A 24,685-nucleotide genomic window follows, 5' to 3' on the forward strand; every position below is an offset into this window, starting at 1 on the left:
ACCTTCAAGGACACAAGCCTGTGACACCCCACAGGCAGGCACAGGCTGCAGCGTGGTTTGTGTGTCCTTGCCCTGGGTAATGCTCAGGGACAGGGGAGGAGAGCATGGGGTGAAGGGAAAACAGTACTGCTGCTCCATGAAAGGTCCCACTGCCATGGAGAATGGCAGAGGCAGCAGGGACACTGGACAGCTCTGTTCAGCCCCCTCGTTTATGGACGGAGACGCAAGGCCCACAGTTATATAGCTACTTAGTGACAGGGGGTACCCCTCTCCTGGCAGAAGAGTTTACAGCTGACATCCCGGCATGTACCTGTCACGTGGTAGGTACCCAATGTATTTTAGTTGAATGAATGAAGAATGAATGAATGAATGGAGAGTGGGGGCCTCTAGTGGTGGGTGAAGAAGGAGGAGATTCAATGAGAGTTCCAGAGTGTCCTCACCTTTTCCCTCCCCCCTTCCTTCCAGCATCACGGTGCACAGGCAATGCTAACATCGGTAGGCACCCTAGAATAATGGGGGCAGCCCTTAAAGCCAGAGGCCAGCCCTTGTCCAGGCGCCAAGAGAGCTTCAAGCATCAATGTCTCACATGCCTGTGACCCACTGTCGCCCCACCATTGTGCTATTGCAGGCAGGTTGGATAGTTCTGGGCCTGTGGGGCTGGCTGGAAGCACATGCAGGCCTGAGAGCCTGGGGACCTGGCCCAGAGGAGCAGGAGGAGAGGCTGGGAGTTTCCACTCAGCCTTCAAGTACAGAAGGCCCTCGTTCATTTAGTGGCACAGAGGTTTGTCCCACCGCTGACCATGAGCACAGCTCCTCACCAGAGCAGTTCAGTGGTTGGTCACTTATTGGAACACTGATGCTGCGTGCTTGAGGGTGGCTCTGATCTTTCTGCCCTCCCTCCTGTCTCTCCGTCCCCCCTCAGTAGTAAAGTACCTTTAGTTAGCTATACGTTCCTGCTCCTCTTCTCTGAGTACAAAAAGTCCTCATTGCTCAGGCATGGAGGGAACTCCCAAGTTTATGGGACTGAAGAGAGCTCACGTCAGTTCGGTTGGGGGTGGGGGTGGACTTTTTGGAGAACTTCCAATTCTAGAGGCCTCTGTCCAATGTCCAGTCTTAGCTCCCCAGGCTGATTACACGTCTGCATTCCCTCTGTGCCTCTTTTCTGTTTTCACTCTGATTTAGCTAAGTCTTCTCCAAGAAAACAGTTTCTTGCTTAGAACCTGCACGTTTCAGAACTCCAGGGAGCAATGTTAGCCCCCCGACTCCCTTACCCCGAGCTGGGCAGCACGGGCCTATCCCTAGGCTAGTCCTCCAGGAGGCCTGTCTCTTTGTGAGCCTGTATCGTCCCTGACAGACCCTCCGGTCATCACTGGCTCTCTCTCTTCCCCTATTCTGTGTGGGCTGTGTGGTCCAGTCAGAAGAGCATGGGCCTAGGACACAAACATCTCATTTGGAGCCTGGCTCTGCGGTGTGATCTTGAGCAACTCAACGAACCTCTCTGTTTTTACCAAATTTAAAATAGATAATGATTTACTTCACAGGGTTGGGGTAAGGATTATAGGACCATCTGTTTGTAAAGCTCCTTTGCAACATTCTAAATTACTATGAAAAATATTAGTCATGATGGTTCAGATGGACCCTGGGATCTCATCATTTTAGTTAGCATTCAGCCACCTAACTTGTCAGGAGAACAGGCTGTGAGGGCAAACCTTCTCTTTCCCTGCTGCAAACCCCAACTGTGGGCGTGTTGCAGTGGGGTCCTGGGATGGCCTCGAAGGTGAACGCGCTGGCTTGCACTTGGCCTTAACTAGACACACACTCCACAGACACTTACTGAGCACCTCCTGCAAGTGCAGGCACTTGGGACACATTAGGAGACAATCAGAGACATGGGTCCAGGTCCATCATGAAGATGCCACAATAGCATTAGATTCACTGGGGAAGAAGCAAGGAAAGGCAGGGAGAGAGCCTTCCAATGGCGATGCAGGCCTGACACCTGCAGAAGGAGACGGGGAAGAAAGGAGACTTGGGGTAGAAAGTTCTTCTGATTGAAATGCAATTCCAGGAATGGTTTGGGCCAGCTAGTGGGGGATCTTTGAACCATCTTGCCGGATTGGGCCTGCCTTGGTGACTGCTGTGCTTAGCCACTGGCTGGGAATGGCCCCTGGGACGTGAATGGCCTCAATATGAACGTGGTGGAGGCAAAGGGCAGAGCTAAGACTGCTGGTCAATTATACCTCTCATAGCAGAGATCTAAATAACGTATTTTTTTGTGGCCACAACAGACAGAAGTTCTTATGCTCATGGAGCAAGGGAAGACAGACAATACTCAGTAAACATAATAAACACACAAATAAATAAAACAGTATGGTAGAAGTTTGTAAGTACTATGCAAAAAAATGGGGTGTTGTAAAGGAGATTCGAAGTGCCAGGGTGGGGAGGCTTACAATTTAAATAGGATGGGCAGAGCAGGTTTCCTTGAGAAGGAGACACCTGAGCCAAACCCTGAAGGAGGTAAAGGAGTTAGCTATGTTGGTATGTGGGGAAGAGTATTCTATGAAGAGGGAACAGCCAGTGCAAAGGCTCAGAGGTCAGAGCATGCTTGGTATGTATGAAGAACAGCAAGGAAGCTGATATGTCTGGAGTGGAATGAGCCAAGGGGAAATTGATAGAAGAGGGTCTCTGAGACAGGTGGGCCTGTAAGCCATTGCAAAAACTTAGTTTTTACTCTGAGTGACCTGAGAAGACTTTGGAGGGTTCAAGGAAGGGAGTGACATTTAAAAGGATTAGTCTGTGTTGAGAATAGATTCTAGGCAGCTAAGATAGAAGATGAGTTGGGAAGCAATGACATTAATTCAGATGAGAGATGGTGGTAGCTTGGAGCAGGGTGGTGTCAGTGGAGGTGGTGAGAAGTCAGGGGTCAGGCTTTGGATGTATTTTGAAGGTAGAACCAACAGCATATCTTTCTTTATCGGCTGGTGAGAGAACGAGAAGACTCACGAATGAAGTCAACATTTTTGGACTGAATAACTAAAAGAAATTGGTGCCAAAACCATAAAAATAAAAGGTAAGAGTTTTCATACCAGCAGAGGAAAATGTTATCTATCCAGTGAGAAGAAGGAAGGAAGAAAGAGTATGGAAAATGTGAAATAAAATAACAAACATAATTCTTAATATAACATCCATTTATAATGATATAAGTGGATTAAACTCGTAATTCAAAATATAGAGATTTTTAAATTGAATTAAAAGCACAAGATTTAGGAATATGCTTCTTACAAGAGACACAACAACAGGATGAAAATAAAGTAGGTGGAAGTATAATAGATATAGCAAGCAAGTATGAACAAAAGAAAATTTATAAGAAAAAAGAGGAACACTTCAGTAAGAGGCATAAGAGATCACAAAACTATAACAGTCATAAAAAGTGTATACACAGCTAACAATATACCGTCAAATATACATGAGGTGTGATAAAAAAATACAGTGAATGTTTAAAGTATTACAGTAAAAGACACATTGCCATTAATTCCCCTTAAGATACTCTCCCTTGCTTCAAACACACTTATCTCACTTCAGAAAGTTCTTGCCACTTTCTAAAGCAGTTCTGGAAGTCCCCTGTCATGAATATCTTTAGTTGCACTCTCAGGGCTGCCTCAATGTCCTGAACCATTTTGACTTTGGGGAAGAACCAGAAGTCACACGGAGCCAAATCCAGTGAATGAGGTGAATGAGGACACACTAGAATGTTTTTATTTAACGGAAACTGCCATATACCAGAAGCGATGTGTGACATGGAGCGTTGTCATGATGGAGGATGATTTATGACACACTTGAAAACACACCTTCTCTCAACCGTAGCTCACACCCACTGACTGCACTGAACAAGTTGAAACTTGTCTCACACTGTTACTACTAAAGTTCGATGCGCCACTTCCCGTATTGAAGATCCCTGCTTTGCCGTTGGATGGCACTCGGAAGCAGCATTCACTGTATTTTGTAACCACAACGGAAAGGCTCCGTGTCACACATTGCTTCTGGTATGGCAATTTCTGCCAAATAAAAATATTATGGTGTGTCCTCATCCACCTTATTCACCAGATCTGACACCATGCGACTTTTGGCTCTTTCCCAAAGTCAAAAGACCGTGAAAGGTAAACATTTTGAGTCGATTCAGGACATTGAGGCAGCCACAATAGTGCAACTAACGACACGAAAGAAGACTTCCAGAACTGCTTCAGAAAGTGGCAAGAATGATGGGATAAGTGTGTTCAAAGTGAAGGGGAATATTTTGAATGAGATTAATGGCAATGTGTCTTTTACTGTAATACATTTTATTTTTATTCAAACATTCACCGTATTTGATCATACCTTGTATTTTTACTTATATACAAGCACACATATACAAGTAGCTGTAGGGAGAAATAGATAAATCAACCATTTTAGTTGAATATTTTTTACATATTTTGATAGCGGAAGCAGAAAAAATTTATTAAGTATAGAAGACTTAAACAAGTTTTTGAATAAGCTTAAATGTGTGTGTATAGTTACACACACATACAACTTTATATCTAACAAACAGAAAATATACATTCTTTTGGTTCTATGTAGAACACTCACAAAAATGACCATAAATAAGGGCATGAAGGCAACTTCAATAAATTCCAAAAGACTGACATCCTACAGACGACATTCTTTGAATGTAACATGATGAAATTTGAAATCAGTAAAAGAAAACCAAAACAACACACCAAAAATATGTATTTCTGGAAAGTCAAAATGACACTATTTAAAAAGTCTGGATTAAAGAAGAAATAATAATGTCAATTGCAAAATATTTAGAACTAAATGAGTGAGTAAGCCACATGCAAACTTTTTGGGACACAGATAAAGCAGCACTTAGGAGAAAAGCATAGCCTTAAATTCATGTATTAGAAGACAGAAAAAAATGAGCTACGCATTTATCTGAAGAGGCTGAAAACATAGCGACAGGGTAAGCCTAAAGAAAAAGAAGAGAATAATAGATAAAAATGCAGAAATAAATGAATAGCAAATTACAACTAAAAATCACAGAAGCTTCACCAAGCTGAATCTACAGTCTCTTGGAAAGAGTAATAAAATGAACAAACTTCTGTCCAGACTGTCTGAAAAACAAGATATAATAAAATAAAATTAAATGAAAAAGAAAGATGACAGGCACAGCAGATTTAAAAAATAATAAAATATTATTATGAACAAATATTACAAAACACCAATAAATTTGAAAAATAGATGAGATGTATAGCTTTCTGGGAAAATGAGAAATGCAAAAATTGGCAAAGGATAAAAAGAAAACTCAGACAGACCAGTGATGAGTAAATAAATTAAAATCATAGCCAACTCCTCCCTTTAAAGCCCTAGGTCCACACCACTTTACAGCTGAGTTCTACAAAGTGTTTGTGGAGAAATAACCCTTGTTTTGTAGATGCTGTTCCAGAAATTAGAAAACGAAGAAGAAAAAACACTTGTCTGATTCATTTAATGGGGGTAGTTTAATTGTTACTCTTAAACTAGACAAGGACAGGAGAAAAAAATTGTAGGCATATTTCACTTGCAAAAATAGATGAAAATAATACTAAACAAAACATTAGCTAACTGAATCCAGTAGTGTATTAAAAACAATTAACAAAATCATGTTGGGTTTATGTGAAAAATGTAGGGGTGGTTTAAAAGCAGAAAGTGTAGGGGCCGGCCCGGTGGCTCAGGCGGTTAGAGCTCCATGCTCCTAACTCTGAAGGCTGCCGGTTCGATTCCCACATGGGCCAGTGGGCTCTCAACCACAAGGTTGCCAGTTCAATCCCTCGAGTCCCGCAAGGGATGGTGGGCTCTGCCCCCTGCAACTAAGATTGAATACGGCACCTTGAGCTGAGCTGCCTCCCGGATGGCTCAGTTGTTGGTTGGAGCGCGGGCTCTCAACCACAAGGTTGCCGGTTCGACTCCCACAAGGGATCATGGGCTGTGCCCCCTGCAACTAGCAATGGCAACTGGACCTGGAGCTGAGCTGCGCCCTCCACAACTAAGACTGAAAGAACAACAACTTGAAGCTGAACAGAACCCTCCACAACTAAGATTGAAAGGACAACAACTTGACTTGGAGAAAAGTCCTGGAAGTGCACACTGTTCCCCAATAAAGTCCTGTTCCCCTTCCCCAATAAAACAAATAAATAAAATGAAATAATACAATGCTGAAATATTAACTATTAAAAAAAAAAAGCAGAAAGTGTAGCAATTTACCACGTTAATGGACCAAAGGAAAAAAAAAAAATCGTATGATTAACCCAAGAGTTGCAAAAAAGCATTTGATGAAGTTCAATACGTATTTATAAGGATAATAATAATAAAAAAGATGAAGTTCAATATCCGTTTATAATAATAATCATCAATAAAATACATTTCTCAAGAAACTAGGAATAGAGGGAATCAATCCCCTGGTTCTGGAAGGGCCTCAAACTTACAGCAGCATCTCAATGAATGGAGAAACGTGAACTTCAATCTTTTATTTTTTTTAAGAAGAAACTGACATGTGCATCGGGCCCCAAATCTCATGCTGTTTCCTGTGTGTGGGGCAAAGGCAGAGGCATGGACAGGCTCTAGGAATATTCTTTGGAGAAAATCATCCTTTTGGGTGATGATAACGGAAACTCAGTTCTGCAAAAAGTGGGGACCTGGTCATAGATATAACAGGGGCAAAAGTGTTAAATTATAAATCATAGACCGTAACGTGCCTTGCCCATGAGCGGACGCCCACCTGTCCTGCCACGGGCACTCACTCAGTGTCCGTGGGATGAATGAATGAATCACTTTGTTTTGCACTTGAATGTTTGAGGGGAAAATTGTAGTGGATTCTACAAGACAAAGGCCGCGATGCCCCACCGATGGCACTTGGAAGTCTGTGGTGGAGGATGAAAGAGGAAGGGGACAAGCCATCTGAGCGGCGTCCTGATGTGTGGGACTCTGAGAAGAGAAATCCTTGAGTATTTTTAGGCATTTTGCCTGTATTGTTAGGTGTAGCCCCCCTTTTCCTTAAATCCTGCAGAATACCTTTAGTCACATGCTATCGTTTATCTTTGGGTCTTTTGGTGTTAGATATGGGTTTCGTTTTATTCAAACTGTCCCCATAACAAAGCAGGAGTCAGAAACCAAATCGTATTCGGGCCACATAAAGATCCCGGTTCTCATGGAACCCAGGGGCAGGAGGCATAGCCTGGTTCTGGAGTGGGGTCGTGCCCCACTCCTGTCCTCCCCAACTCAGGTTCTCTCCTCTGTGCTCCCCTAAAGCTGTGCACATTCTTCACTCGCCTTCTCCTTTTTGCTCCTGCTCTTCTCTCACTCCAATCCCTCCAGATCCACGAAATGCTGGGAGTTGTGAAGCAAATATCCTGTGCAAAGTGCATGAAAACTTCACATCCTTCATTCCAGGGACCAATAGAGACTCTTTGACCCAAGTTCAAATTCTTGGAAGAAGGACTCTGATTACCTCAGCCAGGGTCAGGTGTCCAGACTGCTCTAATCTGTGTGGCCAGTGACTGGTCAGTGAAAGGGGGTGGGACAGGTCACTGGCACAAATACGGTTACAGAGGCTCACCTGTGTGGGTGGGATTTTGGATCTAGGAAAAGGGCGGTGTGGGTGGCTGGATTCCCCAAGTTCACTCTGCGTCAGTCTTAAAAGACAAAAAGCACAAAATCGCCTTAAAAGTCAGAGTCCGGCGGAAGAGGGTGACATGGAATTGTACATGTGAGTTGGCCCTAGGACAGCTCCAATGAAGAAACTGACTGTAGAAGCAATGTCCAGTTGTCTGCCTGGTGATTTCTGAGGGCACGGAGTTAGTAGTTCTAGTGAGGAAAGGGAAACGTAAAAGAAATGAATTCATAACAGCTTGACACCCTCCAGGCTGAACCCAGCAATTTTACTTTTACATGTTCAGGAGGGGGAAAAAGTCATCACTTATTCCACAATTACTTTGTTCCAGAGAACTTGTGAAAAATGACTTCAAGTGTGAAATATTGTCTACTAAAGAATTAACTTAATAGACAATTTGGATTCAATTATTGGCTCAATACTAAAATTTGCTGGGAAAAGCGCAGGCAATATTTTATGACTGTCACATGATGCAGTGATTGTGAAATTAGTTATTAATGACTTATCAGAGAGACACTTAAAATAAGTCAACTAGGGGAAGGAAATACATCACTTAGGCTTTTATAGGGCAGGCTCAGGTGGGGGAGTCTTCCTTCTCCATTTCTCAGGTAATTCTGATTTTGCTGACCCATCCCATTGCCTTGGCTTCTGTCCTTCTTCTCCCCGTGTGTGTGATTTGGGGCTCGAATCATACGTGCATTCTTTGGGAGCAATTAGAAGCTGAAGGTTGCTGCCATCCATCACGGCCAGGGGGGCCGCCGTCTCCACCGGCCGTGAGAGCTTGGGATGACCTCTCACCTCTGCTCCACACCATCATTTATCTCTGGCCAGCATCCTGTGAGCACAAGATGGACTTTTAAAACCAGAATCAACTGCAGGCAGTTTATAACCATTACTTTCCACCTATAACTTGCTTGCTAGTCAAAGGGGAAAATTGGTTGAAGTCCCCTGGGTTCCCTTTTGGGGTGAAGATGATATACCTTCATTAGCTCTTTTAAAATTATTACAGCGGCTACCTTCTAAATTCAATTTAAATGACACTTGTACTTTCTCCCCGATCGTGCTTACTGGGCTCCTGCTCCACGTCCAGCACGGCGAGGGCCTGTGGGGAGTAGGAGAGATGTGTAGCATGTGCTCCACGCTCACCCAGAGCCTTGAATGTAAGCAATGACCCGTGAAGCTTCGTAGGGACAGCACTTTTCAGAATGGGAGACTTCCAAACTGCATGGCTGACAGGAGGTGATGCCTGAGGCAACGTGTGGCCTGTAGGGTGGGGTGTCAGGGACCCAGAGGGTCCTGGCCAGAGCAGCAGTGTGAGGGGGGTGGGGCAGATTCTGTGCATCATCCCAAGAGCAGTGTGAAGGGGAGGCTCATTCATTCCACAAATACCGCAGTCGGTCCGCCCTATGCCAGGGGAGATTCATGTGGACCTGGCTGCCAGAGACACAAAGCAGACAAAGCCTTGTGCAGCGTGTGTGTGTGTGTGTGTGTGTGTGTGTGTGTGTGTGTGTGTGGTGTGGGGCAAGCAAGAGAGATGGCTATAATCAACACACGTTTAATCAGTAAATTACATAGTACATCACAAGGTAAGTTGTAGAAAAAGGAATACAGTGGGGTAACCGGTCTGGAGGTACAGACAGGAGGGGGTGGGGTCCAATTGAAAAGGCACCAGGGTGGGGCTCCCTGAGACAGTGATAGCCGAATAAAGATTTCCAGGAAGGAAGTGGGGGACTTGGTTTTAATCTTGGGGGAGGAGTCTTTTCAGGCAAAGGAACAGCCCGAGCACAGCCCCAAGGCAGGCGAGGACTTGGTGTGGCCCAGGGGTAGCAGCGAGGCCCAGAGGAAAGGACTGGGTGGAGAGAAGGAGACGGGGTTGGAGACCTGATGGGTCACGGTGTGGGGTCTTGTAGGCCATCGTGAGGATTTGGCTCCTTGGAGTAAAATGTAAAGCCACGGGGCGATTTCAAGCAGAGGAGGGCCCTGACCTAGATTACGTTTTCAAGGGATCCTTCTGCTGTTGTGTGGTGACTAAAGTACAGGGGCCAAGCATGAAAGCCGGGGGCTCTGCTAGGAGGCTAACACAGGTGAGGGAGCCCTGTGTGTAGCGGTGCAGGTGGTGAGAAGTGGTCCGATTGTGGGTCTGTCTGGAACCAGAAAAATGTGGAGGGCATGTGTGGGATGACAGAAAGAGAATTTCAGGTTGGCCCCAAAGCTCTCCCTCACCACCCCATTAAACTCTGAGGTTGAAACATAACACAGTCTGAGGAAAGGTACGCAAGGCACAAGAGTCGGGTTAGACACTGGCAGTGGGTGCTATTGGTGCGGCCCAGAGCCCCTCACTGGTCTGGTGTCCTGGCCCACAGGGCTGGCTGCTCAAGGTCACAGCTGTCTCCTTCTCCAGAGAGCTGCCCTCGGCCACACCTCTCCATAAACCACTTAGACAGGAACCGCATCTCAGACTTTCCTTCTAAGGAGCCTGACTGAAGATGATAAGCTCTGACAAAGTGAACTCATTTGTGTAACCACCATCCACATCCAGAGGTTGACGAAGGTCAGTGCCTCGGAAGGCACCTCGTGCCCCTTCCCAAAGGCTGCCATGAATCTGAATTAGAACACCATCGATTCGTTCTGTGTGCTTTAAAACTCTACACAAATGCAATCATAGGGAATGTCCTCTTTCTTGTCTGATGTCTTCCCTCGCAATTATGACCTTTATTCATGATGGCGCATGTAGTGATAATTCACTCCCCTTCATTGAGGTATGGCACTGCCTGTGGATACACCACAACTTCTTATCCAGTCTAATGTTGATGGATGGACATTTTGGATTCTTTCCAGGGTTTGGCAATTACAAATAATGATGCTATGAATATTTTTGTATGTGACTTTTGCTGCATATGTAGGCATTTTTGTTGGATGTATACGAAAGTATGGAATTTCTAGGTCATAGGGTATGCAAATACATGTAGTTTTAATAGATACCGCTCAGCAATTTCACACAGTGTTGGTACCAATTTACTCCCTGCCGACAATGTACGAGCGTTCCAGCTTGTTACACATCATTATTCATCTCTGTATATATATATATATTTTTTTTTTAATTTTTTAATTTTTTAATTTTTTTTATTTTAGCCATTCTTCTGGGTGTAGTGTCTCATTGTGGTTTTAATCTGCATTTGCCCAACGACTAATGACTGAGCAGGTTTTTCTGTGTTGATTGGCCATTTGAATATGCTTATTTTTGTCTGGTGCCTGTTCATATCTTTTGCCCATTGAAAAAAACGGGTGATCTGTCTTTCTCTACTTGACTTTTGGGAGTTCTTCCTATATTCTGGACACCGTCCTTTGTTGATTACAGAGAATGCAAATATTAGTTCCCACTCATACTCCGCTTTCACTTTCTTAATAACTTTTTTCCTCGAGAAAGAAGTGCTTTGTGGTAATGTTATCAGTATTTCCTTTCCGGTGAGTGCATTTTGTATTCTGTTTAGGAAATCTTTGTCTAACCCAAGATCTTGAAACTATTCTATATTTTCTTCTAGAAGCTTTATAACTGTTTTTGACCCAAGATTTGGGAAGAGTGCAGTTGCTAGCAATTGAGATGGGGAGTCTTGTAGGGGGGTGATGGGTTTCTGAGGGTGGGGGGAGATGGGGGTGCGGTTTGGGATAGGTTTGAGGTCAGTGTTAGACTCCCAAGTGAAATTTCACATAGGCCTCATGTGTTTGGATACATGACTGAGTTCAGGAGTTAGGTGCTCAGGAAGATAGTACTACAGCCTTAGGAAAGAGACCAAGCACAGAGCCCTAAGGCATGACCACCTCGAGAGTTCTGGATGAGGAGGGACCAAAAAAGGAGATTGAGCGAGAGAATCCAGCTAGATAGAGAAAGACTCTGGAGGGGGGTGTCCTGGAGGGCTGGCTAGTGACAGGTAGATCAGGGCGTGGCCAGCATTGTGTGGGATGCTGCTGACAGGTCACCTGAGACGAGGACTAGAAAGTGAACACTGGATTTAGCAATGTGGTTCCTAGTGACACTGATGAGAACAGTTTGGGAGGAGGGTGGAAATGGAAGTCTGATTGGAGAGGGTTCAGAAGAGGACTGACCTGGATCAAGTAGAAAGTGTGGCAGCCCCCAGAGGTGGCCAGGACACGTGAGAACGGGCAGTGCAGCCATCTAGAAGTAAGGGAGGGGTCTGAGTGTTGGGAGTCAAAGCAGAAGACACGGGCTGAACCAGTTAATCCTGCCAGACCCTAGAGCTGTTTTTATTGAGGCTGCTGCTGCCTTAGCTGCCTGCAAGCCCCGGGAAGACCACCGGGGGCGGGAAAGGGGAGACCGCTTTGTGGTGGTCCTGAGCCACACCACATTGTGCTTTTCAGACGTGGCTTGGTCTTTGTTTGACTTCCCCCACTCATTCCCTCCTTGGTTGCTCTCCTCCCTCTCCTTGTTCTTTGCATGTTGAACTTGCAGTTTGAAGTGTCCTATTGCTTCAGGTACTTCACGTCTCTGGGTTTTCATTTAGTCTGTTTCCTCTCTTAGACTCTCTCCTACTACCTCTGCCTGACTGAATCCTATGTAGCCTTTTAGACTCAGCCCTGGTACCACCTCTTCCAGGAAGTCCTCCATGATCGTTTAGCACCCCACACCTCTTTCTGTAGCAGCCCACTCACTGGGTGCAAATGCTCTCTTTATCTGTGTGTCTACTGCATTAGATGCTGAGCTCCTCGTGGGCAGTGACTCGTGCCTCAACCATTTCTGTCCCTGGCGCACAATGCTGGCACAGAGCAGGCACTCATGTGGTTTTGGCAGGGAACTGCAGATGAACTTGCACTCAAGGTAGGATGCGGATTGGCCGACCAGAGGGGGGATGGCGTTCCAGGCAGAACAGTACCCCAGCAGTGCAACGATGGGGGTGCAGTGAGGTGTGGGAGCCCAGAAGGGGCCTGGCTGAGTGTTTGAGTTGAGAAAGTCAGGGATGATGACAGCTCAGTGGGTGCAGACCACGTCTGAGGAGGCAGCAGGTGTGAGTGTGAGTGGCAGGTGAGGAGAGCAATTATGAACATCAGCTCAAGCTAATTTACATGGATTAGTGCAGCCAGTGAAATGTGGCTTTCGGGGGTGGGGTGGGGTGTCTGATTTATTTAGGGTAGGAAGGGATCCAGCAGGAAGCTTCCCTCAGGTGAGTGAACAACAGCATGCGTGGCCGTGGCCGCCTGGTATAAAACAAGCTGCTGTCAGCCCCCGATAGAGCCAGGGTTACTCTGTTTAGTGCTGGAGGAGGAAGCATCAAGCCAATCTCAGAAGTCGTCCGAAGGTTTTAGAGAGAGGGACTCTTTCTTTTTCTGGATCACTGGAGGACTAATCCTTTATAAATAAGTTTGATTGCTTTAAATCTTCCTTCCCAGAAGTAAGATTACTGTTACATATTGTCAAATTACTTTCCAGAATATTTGTGTGTGTTTGGTTTTTTTGTTTTAATCAATTTATACTCCTATCAGCAATGGTTAGGATGATCATTTTATGACACTAGATATGATTATTACAAATATTGAATGGCCATTTTGGTACAGTAATCTACATTCTTTGCCTATTTTAACTGGTGGTGTTTTCTTTTTCTTTCTAAATATAAGCTCTATTTATAAGTAGGAGTGTTTAATTATATCCTTATTTTATGTTATCCAATGTGTCACTTTCCTATTTGTTTATAACAGGGATTTTGACATGCTCAAACTGTAACTTACTTGTAGACCATATTCTCAGTTTTTCTCTTTATGATTAGGCAGGTTTTTACATATATATATATATATATATATATATATATATATATATATGTAAAAAGCTGCCCAATATATATATATGTAATTGTAGTTGACATTCATTATTGTTCAGCTTCAGCTTCAGGTGTACAGTGCAGTGATCAGACATCTACACCATCCCTGAAGTGGTCTCCCTAATGAGACAAGTGTCCATTGGATACCCTACAAAATCTTTACAACATTATTGATTATATTCCCCAAATTGACTTTCGTAACCCCGTGGCTATATTGTGGTTACCGATGTGCTTTCTAATCTCTTCACCTTCCCCCTTATCCCCACCCCCCTCCCATCTATCAACCCTCAGTTTTTCCTCTATATCTCTGAGACCATTTCTGATTAGATTGTTCGTTTATTCTCTTCTTTAGATTCCACATATAAGTGAGATCATATGGTATTTATTTTTCTCTGTCTGACTTATTTCACTTAGCATAATGTTCTCTAGGTCCGTCCATATTGTTGCAAATGTAAAGATTTCATTCTTCTTTATGGCTGCGTAATGCTCCATTGTAAAAATGTACCACAGTTTCTTAATCCAGTCGTTTACTGCTGGGCATTTTGGTTGTTTCCATGTCTTGGCTATTGTGTATAGCACTGCAATAAACATAGGGGTGCATAAATTTTTTTGAATTAGAGTTTTTGGATTTCTCCGGATAGATACTTATGTGTGGAATTGCTGGGTCATAAGGTAGTTCCATATTCAGTTTTTTGAGATACCTCCATACTGTTTTCCATAGTAGTTTGTTAAGCTTTAAGGAAAAAAATTCCTTTGGAATTTTGACAGGATTTGCACTAAGTTTAAAAATTAAATGGAAGAACTGAATGTTTTTCACAATATTCAGCTTTCCCATCCATGGATGTACTATCTCTATTCAAGTTTTCTTTCAAGAGGGTATTGTTTGTTTATACAGGATGAAGGTGGCCATCCTGGCTCACCAGGAAAATGGGCCAGGAGACAGGTGTTAGAGAGGCGAGATGCAGCTTGTCACCAACTTCCCTCACCTTTGACCCATACCCTCTCCAGGAGGCCCCACATGGGGTCTCTTCAGTGGTGGGCATTACTTATCTGGCTCTGGATTTACAGTTTTGCCTAGCTGTGGGCAGATAGGTGGTTAGCAGATACTTGCTCTTTTCAGGGTGGAATGACATTACTGTTGGTGTGAGGCTTGAGTTGGTACACATTCTAGCTAAGCTGGCAAAATGCAGGGTCTGATTGCCCATGGGTGCCCAACTACGATTTCTGGACTCTTGGTGCCCCTAGTAAGTCATGTATTGAGAATCCAGCTTGTTCCCTGATGGCTGCTTGTAGTCTAAACGTTTGAACTATCTTCTTAGTTTCTCTGTCCTTCAATCTCCAGATAAAGTTCTCTCTCCCTCCCTCCCTCCCTCCCTCCCTCCCTCCCTCCCTCCCTCCCTCTCTCTCTCTCTCTCTCTCTCTCTCTCTCTCTCTCTCTCTCTCTGTGTGTGTGTTGCTTAGGAAAATCCTGTCTAGACAGCCTGAAACTCTGAGCCTGAGTAGCCTCTGGTCCCCATTCTTTACCAGCAGCACCCTCTAGCTCCTTATCTACTTTCTCTTTGAGTGAAGAGCTCGGTGTCTCTGGAGCTGAGGGCTTGTCTGGAATGGACGAGTAATAGGGGGGACACATTGGGTGGGGAAGTCATTCTGGTCCCGGACGTTACCTTGAGACAGAGGCTAGTCCCAGGGAACACCCAGGTCTTGGAACTGTCCTGGAATTCCAGACTGACAAGACCTTAACTTAGATCAGACACGAATAATCAAACTCTTATGCTCCAGGCATCCTCGTTATCCTGGTCCACGGTGAGGAGGGGTTTCCTGGGACTTGTTCTGGGCCAGAAGGATGCACCCCTATTCTACTGCCTGTACCATCCTCCAGCCTGCCTCAACCAGATCGCAGCAACGCGCCCTTACCCCAGGTCACCTTGGGGTGCTGGTTGGGATGCCGGACACTGCTGGGTGTTCACTCTCTGCTGGCTGTTCACTCTCTTCGGGGTTTCCTGGTCTTGGCAAGAAGGCAGAGTTGAAGGAGAATAGGGACAGAATGAAGTACCTAAGGTTAGCTTCCCGAAAGTTCTTATTACTCCAAAGAAATCTTCTCAAAAGGGGTTTGCCCCTCTGAGAAGTAGAAGGAAAGAACTTCTCCCGGTAAAGGGAGGGGGAGGAGAGAGAAGGAGGCGTGCACTGCCGTTTATTTTCTCTCCTATCTATAATTTAAATTTCTGGTTTTGGTGCGAATTTCTGTTGCAGAGAGGACTACTTCTTTACTCACACCCTCTGTCTACCTCTGTCAACCCTTCCTCAGGGATTCCTGGCTTGTGGCTTGGCAACCATCCTCTGGTCCTCAGACCTCACCTGCATCTTCTTGCTCTTCTCTTGCCGTGCGTCCTGCACAACTGAGGGGCACCCCTCACCTCTCTCATTTCTCCAGAGAGTTGGTCTCCATGTCAAAGTCATACCGAATTGTCTAATTATAACAGATTAATCCATTAGGATTTATGCCTTTCTATTTACTGGCTGGAACTATCCATTTCACAGCTGTGGCTCCCATGTCTAACCAGCTAGCAGGCAATTTAAATATAGAAAGCAATTTAACCTAGTTGGATACCGAGGCATCTTGTTTAATGTAGCGCATAAATTTTGGAGCTCTTTGCTCTCAGCCCTCAAAAGGGCAGCCAACAGTTTTATGTCCTGAAAAGATTTGGCTTTTCAGGGAATTTCCATCCCAAGAAGGGATTCTGGGTATTGGATTAAATAAAAAAGTAGTTTTCAAATGAGGTCAGGGGTTATTTTCAAGTCACTTCAGTTTGCCTTTTTCTTTTTATTTTGGGGACAATAATTTTCTGCTTAACTGAGCTTTCTGGGAGTCTGACAGCAATTGGAAAGTGTCTTATTTTCCTCTCTCTTTAACTTTCATTTACTGCTTGTTTAGGTAAAGTGTTTTTTCCCACATTGCAGTAATAGTTGGGGTCACCCTGCCTGCTCAGAGCTTGCGGTCTGATGTCCCCATGGCTTCAACCTCCTGGTTCTCTGGGTCCCTGGCCCAGCGCTTACCTTGTAGTAGTATCTCATCAGTGTGTCCCAGCTGGAAAAAGACGAGGGGAGTGGGAGTGGCCGTGGGATCTGACAAACCCAACTCTAAGCCCCAACCCAGAAGAAACAGTGATCAAGACCCATTATATGTGAACATAAAGGCCACCTCCTTTTTAGGGAGGAGGTGAGCAGAGAGACAGAGAGGTTTTGCTGAGAAAAGAGAGGAATAGGAGGGACATGGTAAGTCTTCACGTACCAGAAGAGCTGCCAAGAAGATGTGGGATTGAATTTTTTCTTCTATTTTCCATATGGCCCCTGAGAGCAGAAATTTTAGACTAAGGGTCAGAAGTCATAAGAAGAAAGAATGGGGCTTTACTTATTTATAGGAAGAGCTTGGCATTGATCAAAATTCTCTTTTTTTTTTAATGAAACCCTCAACTTAAAAAGACAGTAAACTTCCCATAACTATCAGTGCTTAAGCAGGGACTGGATAGCCATGGACAGGGAGGCCATCGCAGGCTTTAGAACCACACAGGGCTAGAGACCGAGCGGATGCCATCTCCCGGAGCGCTCCTGCCATGGCCACCCTCGCAGCTGTCTTCAAATGTGGACCCGAAATGCAGGCTTTGTCCACTTATTCCGGTAGATGGGAAGCGAAGACCACAGACCTTGGCGGGGTCCCTGAGTCGAGAAAGTACATGTAGTTTCTCTTGGGCCTCCCCTGCCCTGTCCTTGGAGCAGGATGACAATGGAGGCAGTGAACATGGGCATTATTCATTTTCCTGTGGCAGCCACAACCAAATACCACAAAAGGGCTTAAACAATACAAAGTTATTGTCTCAATTTGGGAGTCGAAATCTGAGATCAAGGTGTCTGTAGGGCCACATTCCCTCAGAAAGTGTCAGGGAGAGAGCTGTTCCAGGCTTCAGAGAGTTTCCAGCTTCAGATGGTTTCTTGGCTTGTGGCAGCATAATTACAATTTTCACATGACATTCTCCCTGTGTGAATATCTGTGCCCAAATTTCTGCCTTTTTAAAGGACATCAGTCATCTTGGTTTGAATGGTTGGTTTGATTGCAGGACCCACTGGAGGCTTTGGATAATTTTTTGATAGGTGTGAAATGACTGTAGAGTGTTTCAGGCTGACTACTTCCTGAACCCCTGATCTGCTCTTTTTTGAAAGAACATATACTGAAACAGTATCTAGAGTGGGTATCACAGCTTAGCCCTTAATTATGTCTTTATACTAGTTTTTGGTTCACATAAAGAAACTATTATTGAACATCTACTATATATATGAAACATGTGATATGCACCATATCACAATTAAACATGACTCTGTGAAATGGATATTACTACTTTCATTTTCTAGGTGAAGAAGGACAAGCTTAGAGGATGTTCTGAAACTTGCTCAAGGCCGTACAGCTAGTAGGTGGCAGAAGCGGGATTTGAACCCCTGCCTCTTTTGCTCTAAAGTTCAATTTCTCTTTGTTATACCACACAACTCCCAAACTTCTTTGCAAGCTCCTCAAGTGAACAAACTTCTCTTACGTTCTTCTCACTACCCTGACCCATTAGAATTTATTGTAGACATTCCTTACAGTTCTTTGTGCTGAAATGCCCACTTTTTCCTGGATGCTCTCTAAGCCTCCTTTTAGTTCTAACACTCCAGGGTGAATGAGCCGCATGACTGATGTATTGGTTTACTTTGAGTCCGGAGTTCTGTGATTTTCACAGGGTTGGTACGTGATACAGGATAGCGCAGACTGGGAATGCCTCGGTGCTGGGTCACCTGCCTCGGAGGTAACCGTGGGCAGCCTGGGTCCTCTGTTTTGATGTCAGAAGCTCCATATCTTCATTTCTCCAGGGGTCATCGGGCCTTGAGAAATTGATTTACACTTGCCCAACTCACAAAAGTATTACTGATAAGCCAGAATGCTGATTTATTAATGTACAATGAGACACAGTTGCCAAGAAGTCTGAATGATGGTGGCATACTCTCTTCACTCTTTGAGAAGCAATTCAAGCCCGAAAGTTAGTAAACATGGAAAGAGACCAACAGGACCTAGTGGTTGTGAGGGTTTATTATCAAGCTGCAGTCACCTGAGCGGATCCTTTTTTCTAAGCTCTGTCTACCAAGCAGCCAATATATTCAGGTCAGTAGGGCAGGATGCATTTTCTGGGGTTGGTCCCCTTCACGCTCTTGCTCTCCAAAGCAGCAGGGTCAAAACCTGACGAGAGTCACTGCCGCCAGCCCTTCTTTATGTAGTAGATTTCATGTCCTGGAGGACATGACCTCACCTTAGGTGGCCTGCCTCCAATGGCCGATATTTATTGAGCACTGGTGGTGAGCTGGGAGCTGGGCTGTGCATTAGTGGGGACAGGGAGACCGAGGTCCTCAAGGAGTGTGCAGATGTTAATATACATGGCGATTCACAGGGGGGGATCAGCACTGGATTTTACGGGAGCACTTGGTGGGGTGGGGTGGGGGGCCTGGGACTTTGGCAAGCCTTTCAAGGAGACATGCTGCTAGAGTTGGCTCTTGACGAGTGAATAAAAGTTAGCTAGGACCAAACCAAAGAAAACAAAACAAAGAAACAAAAAAACTGCCAACAAATCCTGGCAGAGGGAAAAGTATAAATAAAATCATGGATGGATAAAACAAGGTGTGTGTGTGTGTGTGTGTGTGTGTGTGTGTGTAAACTTGGATTGGATTAGAGGTGAAAATGCTGGGAGATGAGGTGAGGTGGACAGCAAGTCATGGAGAGCTGTCTATGCTGGGTTAAGGGGCAAAGACTTAATTAGCCCTGTAAACAACAGAACCACTGAAATGCTTCATTGGTTCCTTGGGAGCTGGCTGTGTGGAGGGCGTCCTGCTGGGATTCCTGGAGACTCCTTGATCTGCTCCATGCACATTGCTACAGGAGCCACCCTGGAGGGATTGCTTCCTGGGTCCCCAGCACATAGCTCTGTCCACTTCCCTCTGCTCGCTACAGGGCCAGGGGCAAACGCAGTACCTGAGTTCTCAAGTTCATTTTCTTCTGGAGGTTTAGGGGTCTCTGCTCCCAGCCACACTGTGGACTGTTGAGAGCTGCTACAGGGTTGGAGGAATGGCGTGTGTGTGTGCGTGTCTGTGTGTGACCCTCAACTGTGAGCTGGGCATTAATCCATCAATGCCTGAGTTGTTCTCTCCTCTCTGCTCACTTAGCGTCTACCCCAGCACTGCTTGCATTGTATTTATAAGCTTTTTCTGTCTCCTCTACTTGACAGTGGACAGAGGCTGTCTTCATCATTTCAGAGGTAGTCCCTGAATGTAATCATTTTTCAGTGAATGCTGGTAGAACAGACAGGTACAGGGCAGGACGAGGGTTTGGGTGCTCCTGTGCACAGGCGCAGGCCTGGCATCGGCGATAATGCTGAGGACAGCAGCGTGGCCTGCCCTGGCGCTGTGCCAGGCAGGATGCCAAGAGCATTAAGTGGTCTTAAGGAGAGGGCAAGGCCTTTGATTAGTGTATTAATTGTTTGAGGTGGAGACTGTGGGAAGGTCACATGTCAAGAGGGCCCCAGTGTGCAGCTCTGAGGGTCTCTGTTCGCTGGCCTCATGTATGTATGGTCACCAGGCTCCCTGACTGCTTGGCATTATAGAAAAATCGCAGGTGGGAGAGGTGGGGTAGGCTCCCCGACCCATGTTCTCCCTTGGAGTCAATCTGTCCAATTATTAAGCTTGCCCTCCTGTCTGACATAACAGGTGCTGGTGGTTGGTGAGTCCAGAAGGACTGCTAAAGCCAGGGATTAAAAAAAGAAAGAAAAGGGAAGGTAAAAGAACATGTATTAATTTTAAGCATTGCATTGAACTTGAGGTATATAACTGTACAGTTATTTGGCAAGCCTTTGACGGAAGGTCAAGGTCCATCCTTTGGACATGGGTCTGCTAAGTCCCCTTCCTCTTTCTTGCCTCACCCATGTCTGTGGTGCATGAGCTAAGAAGTCTAGTTTGGGTTTCTATAAAGTGGAGCAAGAACTGCAAGACTCATGGGAAACAACATAAATGCAGAATTCTAGGTTTTTATGATCCCTCTCACAACTTCTCCCTATACCCCCATGTTGGTTAGTGGTCTCGCCTACCCCTTATTTCACAATGTTTGTCAGGCTGTGCCTTGTCAAGTTTCCCCAAAGTGTTCAATCGGCTGTACTTGAATCATCAGCTTCCTCTTCACACTTATAGTTTATTCCCTTGCGTAATATTTAATCTGGTTGCATAAGCAATTGTAATAAGTGCAATTGGCAGCAGACTCCGGGTAAAGAGACAATTCACTGCCAGGAGACGGGGCCCAGGTATCCTGGCAGCAGGCCAGTGGTTGCTGGGACCCAGTGGGCCGAGGGCCCAGTCAGAGGAAGCAGCTGCCTCAGGTCCTCTTGTCCTGGGGACTTCAGGACCAGCTGCCTCTGCTGTCTTCCTCTCCAGTGTGTTGGCCTGCACGGCTGGGGGCCCGGGGCCAATGCCTTCTGATCTCCCCTTTGTTCTGGTGCAGGTTTCTGGGCCCTCACAGGAAACACTTCTAACCTGTCCTTCTTTCCCCGCTTCCACCCAGACTTCTCCCTGAGCTCCCCGTGCTCCTGTCTCCCTGTACACCCCGAGTGTCTTGTTTTATTTTTAAGTCACACAGCTATGAAACGGGATGTAACCTTGACCAACACACTTAGCTTCTTTCAGCCTATCACACTGGACTGCTGTGGGATTAATTGAAGTCAGGTAAATGTATTTGTTATAACAATAACTATCACCGTGGAATGTTTGCTGTGAACCCGGCAGAGCTTTGTAGAGATTACTTCATTTCGCTTTGGCTAACCCCGGTGAGCTAGGTGCTACTGATCCCAATTGACAGCAGAAGAAATGGAGACGCAGGGAGCCTGAGCCGCCCTGTCAGCCAGCAGCAGAGCTGGGATTCAACCCCAGGCATCAGTGCCAGTAGCCACACTGTCCTCAGGAAATACTCCATCTTATGCAAATATCCCAGTCACATGGTAGATGCACCATAAAAGCACAAAAATACGTAAATGCATGGTGGATGTACCCTTTTACTCTCAAATCCCTGCCCTACCCCCCATCGTGAGAGGGCAGGGCTAGTCTTCTGCCTCTTTACATAAGACAATGCCACGTGCAGTGGGACAGAGGTGGTTGGGTGTCTACCAAAGATGCATCTTCCCCTTCTGTAGTTGAGCGCTGCTGTGGCGTTGTGGCTGCCCAGCCAGGACTTCTCCACCCAGGTGTGGCTGTGTGGCAGTCTTACCACCCCACTTCTGGCTCCCCAAAGCCTCCCATGGGACCCCCACCCCACTCCCTCCCTTTCTGTCTCTGCCTGGACATCACTGATCAGGGCCACACACTGACGGTAAAGCTTGCCCTCCCGTTTCAAGGTTACATCCCATCTCTGACGACCCGAGTCCCTAAATGACTGTGCAGGGCAGAGTCCCATCCTACCTGCCAACTGTCCTTTCAGAGAAAAAGAACGAAGCCCTGCGATGTTGGGGTTTCCCTGTTACAGCCGCTAGCACTATCTTGACTCACGTGCACACTGGGGTCCTCTTTGAACCTGTTGGAAAGTGACCACCTGCAAACCCTCTGATAATTATCTCCATGGGTCACCACATTACCGGTGTAGTAGAATGTGTTCTAATGCGGAACTTGTTAGACACCATATCCCTAGATTATTGAAGCCGAAATTGCAAGTAGAACCATATTTGCTACAACAGGATGTAGTGAGAAAAGGTGCACTGGGATCAGGACGCTCTCAGCTCACATTCCAGCCCTGCCATCCTTCAGCTGTAGTACCTTAAACAAATTAATTAATTCCCTGCTTCTCGGTGCCTTAGATAAGGCATCATAATAAATTCCTAAAGAGGCGCAATGATATCTACCTGGGAGGGTTGTGGGATTAAATGAAAGTGACAGTGCTTGGCATATAGTGGGCAATCTACGAATGATATTTTGTTTAGAACCCATTCATTTGATCAGGGTTTAATGAAAACCTGCAGTGTGCCCCGAACTGTTTGAGGAGCAGAAGACACAGGGCTTCCCCATAGGGGATAGACCTCTAATTGTGAAATGTGCTTGACACACGAGACGTGGTTGAGCGCCATTTCCATGTGGCATGGGACATGTGCTGGAAAAGGGGGACGTACTCAGAGCCATTCTGAGACACGGCCGTTGGCCAGAGGGACACTTCCCTGAGGAGGACCTAGAGGAGAAGGGAAGCCAAGGTGACTGCTCAGGATGGGCCCCCCTGGGCTTCTGGTCCCCTTTGTTGCCTGTTGCTGGGAGACTAGAGTGTTGGAAAGATCGGCGGAGGTTGGAGGTGTGGGTGGCTGGGCTGAAAGCTGTGCACTTGAGCATGTCCTGCGTGCCAGCCCGAGAGCAGGTCACAGTGAGATGATGGTGCTGCCACCCCAGGGCGAGCGTGTGCTGTGAGGGGCTATCGCTATAACCTCATCAGCTAGCAGTTTTGCTGAGAATTGTTTGTAGGGCAGGAGAACACCTGCATTCTGGCACCTGGGGAAGAATTTAACTGTTCAGCGGCCAGCTGTGGAGCCGGCCCTATGTCTCTTGCCTTCGCTGAGGCACCAAGAACAATTCCACAAAGGGATGCTTATTTCTGGGCAAGACCCCAGTTCTGCTACTACCTCCACTGGATCCCTTAGGAGATGGGCTCTTCTTCCGGGCCCCCTGAGATCTTGGCGTCTTCCGCCAGGAGGCCAGAACAGCGCCTCCAAGGACTGTGAGCTGTGTGTCATCCCCGTACCAGGGCAACCACAGCTCAGCGTGAAGAAGCTCCTTGGGGGCGACACAGGCCAATGGTCTCCCTTTTCTCTGGGTTCCACTTTCCCTGGGCAGCTGTTCAGCTGCCATAGACCCCTCTGTGTTCAGTGTTTTCCAGGTTAATTAATCCTGTTACTGTCACTGTGGTCTATAATTAGTACACTGTGCAATTATATCATGCGTCCTGCATTATTGACGTGCAGCTTGCCAGCCGAAGATGATTATTCATTATTACCCTATTAGATTGTGTTCCACACAAGCGTGATGAACCCTTGGTCCCGATACGGATAGTTGCTGGTGTGCAGGGCTTCCTGCTTGGGTCTGGACGAGCTGTATTGTTGGAGGGGCCACCCATCGAGCACAAGTGGGCCAACGCCCTGGGAGCAGGTCTCCTTGGGAGAAGATGCTGAGCATCTTCAGCATCTTAAAACTGGGAAGAGGAACATGGTCCCCAGGCTCACCCAGGCTTTTACCCCCAGGGGCAGTTACCCCTTGCTGTCCCTCGACCCCAAAGGCCCGCAGCACCCGTGCTTCACTGGCCTTAGAAGCACAAAGGTACCACTACCTTTCGTTTAGTATCTGCTGTGTGCCAGGCTCGTCACAAATGCTGTTGCATTATGATCAACAATCATATGAGGTGGGTGTTATGGCTCTGATTTTATAGATGAGAAAGTTGAGGCACAGAGAGCTTTCGTAACTGGCTAAGGAATTGTGGAGAGGCGATTTGAACCCTCTGTTTGCTTTATTTAGAGGCCAATACCTTCTCAGCCTAAAGAAACAAAACCTCATTTCATCAAGAATACAGGGAGATGGACGTTTGAATTCCAAACTTGGGAAGAAGAATTAAGGAAGCGTGTCATGCATTAGCTCCAGGGAATGGGGAGACAAAAGACATTCGGGCAGCGAGGCCTCTGGGACTCCTGAGACCCTGAGTGTGTATCAGTGGTGTGGCTTTCAGGGAAGCCAGGCTGGGCTGTTTCTGCGTGCACGTGTGTGTGTGTGTGTGTGTGTGTGTGTGTGTGTGTGTATGCATGCGTGCTGTTCCTGCTCTTCCTGCCCAGGTGGCGGGGTGGGAAGAAGTACCCATGTAGTGAGCAGGATGGAGTTTGGTCACCACAGTGTCTCCTGTACACTGTGGGTCTTCTGTAGGGGAGACAATGACATTTGGGGTAGAGACAGGCCCCACCACCTGAACTGTGTGCCCTTAAGTACACGATGTCTGACAATTAAGTTCGCGAACGATGTTGCTAACCTTTTTTGAGATCAGAGGGATTATTCATTACGAATTTGTACCAATTGGACAAACACTTAACCAAGTTTACTATTTGGA

General features: G+C 46.2%; 1 long non-coding RNA gene across 1 annotated transcript in view; it reads left to right on the forward strand.

Moving 5' to 3' along the window:
* Positions 1-12,224: 12,224 nt before the first annotated feature.
* Positions 12,225-24,685, forward strand: part of LOC141572819 (uncharacterized) — a 98,816-nt gene continuing 86,355 nt past the window's right edge. Inside the window, exon 1 of the long non-coding RNA XR_012498309.1 lies at positions 12,225-12,512. This is a non-coding gene — a long non-coding RNA (uncharacterized LOC141572819). The remainder of the gene's footprint in view (positions 12,513-24,685) is intronic.

The sequence above is a fragment of the Rhinolophus sinicus genome, linkage group LG07 (assembly GCF_036562045.2).
Source record: "Rhinolophus sinicus isolate RSC01 linkage group LG07, ASM3656204v1, whole genome shotgun sequence".
Lineage (NCBI taxonomy): Eukaryota > Metazoa > Chordata > Mammalia > Chiroptera > Rhinolophidae > Rhinolophus > Rhinolophus sinicus.